Raw genomic sequence first — 7,326 nt, 5'->3', positions numbered from 1 at the left:
GACAACCTCAGGCTGCGGTGGTGAATCCCCTTGGGTCTCTCGCTAACTGCTCTGAGGCCATCTATATGAACTGGTACGGGAGCGTGCAGTACGCGTATCAGTGCCATTGCTAACCGTTGGCCTGGAAACAATTAAAATATCTCTTTGTTTATGCTCTAGCACTGATGCCAGTGGAATATCTGAGGACCGCAGAAGTAGAGACAACAGGCCTGGAGAGACATGAAAGCATTTGGGCTTTAATGTCTCTCCACTCTGCTTCCTGCCGTGGTTTCCAAGGCAGATTGCTAGCTCCCCATCTTCTGTTTTGCTGCCGTTCAAGCCAGCAGGCTTCTGACCCGTCTCTCTGCCAGATGTATCTACCAGTGCTCAGCAGCAGCTGTGAGCGTGGCTGACCGCAAACAAACGCATACATGTTGACCCACTCTCTCTGCTGCTCTTTGGGGAGAATTTGGAAAGATCCAGATTCCCCAGCTTGAAATCCATTGCCACAAATTATCGTTCGCCTATTGATTGCTCTCTAGGAGACAAAACATCAAGTTACAACCTGTGGTTTTCAGCCCCAATGGATTAGAAGCAGAAAATCTGTTGAGACCTAAGGCTCAGCAGGGGGGTTGGACTAAATGATCTCCAGAGGTCCCTTCCAACCTCAACCATTCTGTGATTCTGTGATATGTAGCTCAGTAAAATACACAGGAGAGGAGCTGTGATGGAGGATGCTTTGCCACAACAGTTCTAGCCAAGTTCCCAGTAGGTAGATGCTTTTTGACTAGCTGAGAGAGCCCATGTGAGCTAAAAATGGCATGATGTTGCTAATTTTTCACCTAAACTTATGGTGGGATGCATGACTGCTGTTATGCCTTACAGAAAAGGTGGCTGCACTTCAGTAACATGTGATATTCCTCCTACTTTTCAACAGTTTGCTTGGCTGAAAATATTTTTGTTGTCTTGGGAAGTAACTTCCTGGAACATTACAAAAAGCATTGACCATTTTTTCAGACACAAGGTCAGGTTTGCAGGAGTGAATGCTTTCACATTAACTTGTAAACTGAGCAAATTGAATGTGTACGTCCAAAACAAATACTGCGCCACACTTTTGCAACTGCACCCTCCGCAGCGTAACAACTCAGGTATGTGCTTGAGAAGTTTAAGAATACACTCTGACCAAGCAACTGGTTTGGGGCTGATGAGACACATATCTGTGTTGGCCATGAGGCAGGCTGCAGGAATCACGCACAGTCTCCTGAAGCTAGGAAGAAATGTTTGTGTCCCAACTAAATCTGCAGTCCTGCTAATGTTAGCTAAAGTTTAAACATAACTATATTGATAGCGTACACCCGAGTTCAGCAACAGACAGTGCAAGCTGGTTTGCTGCAATGCTGTGCCAATTAAGTGAGAACACCAGGCTTTTCCTGTGCTCCTTCTGCCTCCAACCCGTCTCCCGTGCTTTCAAGCGGTGTCCAGTCAAACCCTCTCCTCTCTAGCACCTCCACTCAGTAGCAGTTCTCTGCCCACCTGTCTCTTCCCCATTCACTCTCTGACTTAACAGCTGGCTCTCCTTTTCACTGACCCTCCCATCTTCACTCTCAATGAGTTAAACTTTCTCACTGTTTTGCTGTTGAGCCCTCACATTTTGCATCTTTCTCACCTCACCTTCTTGTTCAACCCAGGGCCATCCCACTCACCAGAACAGCCACCTGGTTGATCTTGTTTCTGTTGTGCATTTCTTCCTTTTTCTATATTCAGGTTTTCTCTCAGTCACTTCACTCATCTATTTCAACAGTTCCCTGCTCTTTCCTTTTCCTCCTATAACCTTTCTGCTCCTTCCACTCCGTGAGTGTTTGTGACTACAGACTTTTCCATACTCCCTCCTAACTAGGAAGCAGGCATGTAGACTCCTTGCCCCACTTCCCACCTCTCCCAGTAGTTACCGGTTTCTCTTGTTGGCTTCCTTGTGTCCCTCTCTCCCTACAGTGTCTCTTGACGTCACCAATTTCCTCCACTCCAAATCTGTTTTCTTCTCCTTCAGCACTTTCTGGTCAAAGAAAGGACTGTTCCACTCCTATTGGCTTTTCATGTGTGCACTCTCAGCCTCCCGTGCGCCACTTCTGTCCCTTCTTTTAAAATCACAAGAAGCTTAAAATAAGAAATTATCAAGACTCAACACAGTTTTCCTCTCTCTACTCTCCTGCTTTAGTTACAGGAAGCAAAGTTTCTCATCTGCTTTCTTACCTCCCCTGTGATCTCTCCTGCTGCCGCCACGACCCTCGCCCTACCCCTACCCTACACAGAAAATCCTGTGCCCTTGTTTTCACCATCTGTGCCTCAATTTTCTTGACTTGCTATCTGAGTCAGAAAGGCAGATCCAGGGAGCAAAGCCTGACCCTTGATGCTAAGTACTCCACTTCAGCTGCAGTCTTTGCTATGTTCAGGAAGGTGATGCATAAACCACAAAATCTGAGGTGAAAGCAGGAGACTAAATCGAAACTGTCTTCTATTCCATAACTTGGAGAGCAAAAAGAAGCAAAGGCAGTGAGATTTACTGGTGCTAGACTATTGAGGAAGTCAATACAAATAACATAGCAATAAAATTTGGGCATGCTACAGAAGTGAGCTGAAGCAATTCACACAGAGAAATATAGAAGTTCTGTCTGTTTTGAAAAAATTGGGGGAGTTAATCTATTCTTAAATCGTTTCACCTGATTTTATGAAAACCAGAACCTCTCTGAAGCCCCATGCTTCTGAGAATGCGCTCCCACTGAGAACTGAGTCTCAGGTTTGGCTGGTCCTTCTGCAAATGCTTTTGAGTCCTTATGAGGAAGACTGGAGATATATCTGCGCCTAAGTTATAGAAACCTAGTCAGTGGGGCTTTAACTTAAAGACATAAAATGGAAATGCAAGGAAGTTCTGAGTTTTTGAAAAGAGATCCTTGTTAATGGTGCTATCACTTCAGCTGGAGATGAACTGACCTGTACCGTCAGTAATCCATTCTCTTTCAGAGGCAGGCTACAGGCCCCTGACAAGAGATCTCCCTGTCATTAACCTTATAATACATTTAATCTTTGCCAAATTAGGCAAATATTTCAGGTCTTTTCAGAGAAAGGGGAAAGCATTCCTCCCTTCCTTTTACTTGCAGATGAAAGATTTTGTCATACAGAAGAGGGGACTTTCAGTCCCTATGTCACCTATGAACTTTTTGTTTTTGGCACTTGGAATTTGGCATTTTTCTTAAGGAAACAGGAGCTCAGAAACCAGTGTCAATGCTGAACAACAAAAACGTGAAGCTTTGATTTACTCCATCAGCCTCAGAGTTCTTTCTCAGTGTTGCTGTACATGGTACACGCATTCAACTGATGGCCTATTTGGGAGGAAAGGAAGAAAAAGAACATGGGGATAGGGAGGAGTGTGTATATGGAGGGATGATAGCAGCTGGGGTGGATATTGAACAGAAAAATCAGTAGGTAGGTGAAGTCTAACCAATAGCCTAGAAAAGTAATGATGAAGAGAAGAGGACTACAGCACACTAGAAAAGGACATTGGTCAGAACAGGCTTTGGTTTTGTTTGGTTATGAGCAGGAAACTCATAACCAAAGGTGGTATGGAGGGGGAAAACCACACAGGATTTGAGAATGGATATATTTATCACAGAGGAAATGCTGGATTACATTCATCAAGTCTTTGCCCTCTGTTGAACAGCAGCAGGAGAGCAGAGATTTTTGTGTTTGAATAATAAATCTAAGGAAGTGATTTAAGAACAGTGTAAGAATCTGGCAAAGTGAATCTACCTTAAATAATCGTGGGTGGCTCCCAGCTTCCTTGCATAAAAAAGAACAGCATAAGAGAAGACACCATCAGACAGAAAGAATGGGGATGATAGAGGGAGCCAAATTAATTCAAAAAATCTTACGAGAAATTAGGACGGTAGCTCTTCTGACAAAAAGAGAGATTAGGAGGCTTCATTAAGATTCACAGAATTCTTAATGGGATAGGAAGTGGGGATACTACAAAGCTATTTGACCTAGTGTCAAGAACAAGCTAAGATGCAGCAATAAGATAAGCCATGGCTGGACACTACAGGAATTCAGGGAGGAATGTCAAGACAGAGCAAGACATAAATGCAACATAAACTCCCCTTACACGGCAATAGGACAAAAAGATTGCTCAATGGAAGAATCAGATGTTTATTTAAAAGGCAAGTAATACTACAGTAACCGTCCCAGAGAAAACTGTCTGAGGGTTTGTGACCCAAAGATTTCTCATGCAGAACTATTGGCATTTTATACTGATCTGAACTGTGTGTTGTTAAAGTATTACATGCTAGGCTGCAAACTCCTCTTCAGCAATTACCATATCTTAGCTGGAGCTGGTTTAATCCAGTGCAGGCAGATACAATACACCAGAGATCAGATACTTCCTTGCCCAATACCAAGTCTCAGAGTTACTGTATCTTGAAACAGAGTCAGGATTTCAGTATAACGTATTGGTCTCCTGTAAATAATAAATTGCTAAAGGCAAAAGCTTTTTTTAAGATAGTTTGGGGGAAAATGAACTCAAATACTGTATGTAGAAAGGTAAATTATAAACTGGCTTAAGAGCATGTCTTTTGGGAGACACCTTGGCAGGGAAGGCCTGGGAAATCTCTCTTGTGGGTGTGGAATTTACAGCAAACAAGAAGGAGGTCGGTGCCTGATGCTGCCCCATCTAACACTGATGCACATATCACTACTTACCCTCATCACCACTTCATTGCTAAAGCAACCCTTGCAGCCCCTACACACAGAAGAGCACAGCGATGGCCATACCAGATCAGACCAGTGGCCCTTCCAGTCCAGTATGCTCACTTTGACAGTTGGCGCTACCCAATACTTCAAAGAAAGGTGTGAGAAACCCTGTAGTGGACAATTACAGACTAACCTGCCCACAAGGGAAATTTCACCCTAATCCCTCACCATCAGTTAGTGGTTATGTTGTGCCTTGAAGCCTGACAGTTTATATCCCTCCTAAAATTTATTTATATCCTGTCTAACGTGTCCATGAATGTCCTTAGTCTCCATATAAATGTCTAATCCTTTTCTGAATCCTGCTAATCTCCTGGCCTCAATGAAACCTTATGGTAACAAATACCGTGTGTTAATTGTACACAGTACAAGTATTTCCTTGCACCATTTTAAACTTGCTTCCTTCCAATTTCATTGGGTATCCCTTGATCTTCAGTAAGAAAAAGGGCAATGAACTCAGAGGTTGCTTATTCTTGCTGATAGCCCAACTGCTGCCTCTTTATTTGTTTCTTCTCTAAATTAAGTGTTCCTACTTTTGGGCAAAGTTTTCATGGTAAGGCTGGTACACAGTAGCCTAGGCTACAGCACAGCTCTCATGCCTTCTCCTTATTCTTTATTCCATTTAGAAACTTCCATTTAGTGAAGAAGCAGGGAGAGGAAACCCCAAAACTATCAAAAGTAGATACTTGAGACTGAAGAGTCTGAAATCACATTTCTGAGAGCCACGGACTGCTCTATTTCGGTTGGTATTAACTCAGCAGCAACAATGCCATTGTCTGACTGATGCTACCAGCCTTTCCCTCGCTTATGCCTCCAAACCAGAGACAGAGCAGGTTATTTGCAGTGTGGTTTCCCCTTAGCCTAATCTAGTCTATCTTCAGGTGGGAGGTTGTACTCTCCCTACTATCACTTCTCAGGCATTTCACTGCTTCTTTGCATCAGCGCTGGTGACCGTATGGCCATGGGATTAATCAAGCCAGTTCTGCTGATCTGAGAGAAAACGAATTCTTCATCACCATCATTAAAAAAAAAAGCAGCCTTCTGTCAGATCAGTGAGCCACTCCACATCACCCAGCAGCTGGACGATTGCTAACTCTCACTCAAGGGACAGGGTTGGGGTATTGTTGGAAGGCTTAAGAATGTCGCTTCTTTTGGGGGGCAGCCTAAGCTGGACTGGGGGTAACCGAAACCGTGCCCCAAGTTTCCCCCAGAGGACAGGCCTAATGCATCCAACCAAGCTTGCTGGGGTACTACAAATGTTGTTTGGGCAGAGCACATCTCTGCCGCATTTCCAGCATTCACTGAGAACATGTCTGGGGACATCAGAGTGGCAAGATCTGAAGGCGTTATCAACACTACATCCCCTCAGGCCTCAGCCTGGGCTGTAGGTATCTCAAGTACCTTCCTGCACTGACCACTGCACATCTGTGAGCAGCAGCCTGTCACCCTCTGCCAGATGGAGACCATACAGGAAGCAGCAAGGGAATGCCAGATACAGAGGGGAGAGGCTAAAGATGAGAAAGTTAACTGAGTAAAGAAGAGGAAGGGCTAGGAAAAGTAGTACTGGTATAAAAATGTCCCCAGTCAGATGAAGGTAGAAAGGAGTGGGTGGAAGGAAGGAAGGAAGTCCTAAACTGTGGTTAAACATAGTCTTTGCAAGGGTTTCACTGGAGGTAAGATCCTAACCTGGTGCGCCTGTGTGCAGTAATACTTTGCAATTGTTTTGAAGCTGAACTGCAGTGGAAAACTGAGCAGTAGTAAAGTAATGCAGGGTCAGTGTACAAAGTTGTAACAGCACCGTATTTCACTAAATCTCTATGCCTTATTACAGCCATCCTGCAAGAAGATGATACCTAATTCTTGCTGAATGCTTTTCTGCAACTTATTTCCAAGCAGGGCAGCGTTGTTCTCTTCGTTTCAGGACCAGGAGAAATGGAGATACTGGGAGTTCAGGTGAGATGTTAAAACACCTCAGGACAGAGGGTCTCCCAAATCCATACTGCCGCAGCAAAGCAGGGAGAGCAGGAAGCACCATCGGCCTCCCTCATTTAAAAATATAAAGTGAGAACAGAAAATCTGGAGGCCTGGCCAGGGCACAGCAGGCAGGGGGATGCAGACCGCGACTCAACTGGACCAGTGCGGGGGCAGGTGTCCCCGGACTGCCTGGGCACCAGGGCCAAGGACCTGTCTGCGGAGGCTGGACAGCCCACAGGGGGGCCAGCCAAGGCAGCCCCATGCTGCCAGCCCCCGCCCTGGAGACTGGTGGGGGTGAAGTGGGGGTTGAGACGAGGGGCTGAGGCGGGAGACCAGTGAGGGCTGAGGCGTGGGGCTCAGATGGGAGGCTGAAGAGGGAGACCGGCGAGGGCTGAGGCGGGGGGTTGAGGCAGCGCTGGGAGCGGCCCCGGTGGCAGCCGTCTCGGCGGCAGTAACCGAGTGGGCACCGCTGCGGCGGGGGAAGGAGGAGAGCCGGGCCCGAGGAGGGCCTGCGAGGTCTCTCGGAGGGGCTCAGCCTCCCGCCGGCCGTGGAGCGGGCGGGCAGCAACGGGCAAC

Source organism: Apteryx mantelli, chromosome 1 (genome assembly GCF_036417845.1).
Source record: "Apteryx mantelli isolate bAptMan1 chromosome 1, bAptMan1.hap1, whole genome shotgun sequence".
In the NCBI taxonomy this organism is placed as follows: Eukaryota; Metazoa; Chordata; class Aves; order Apterygiformes; family Apterygidae; genus Apteryx; species Apteryx mantelli.
Note: the sequence above shows the minus strand (reverse complement) of the source record.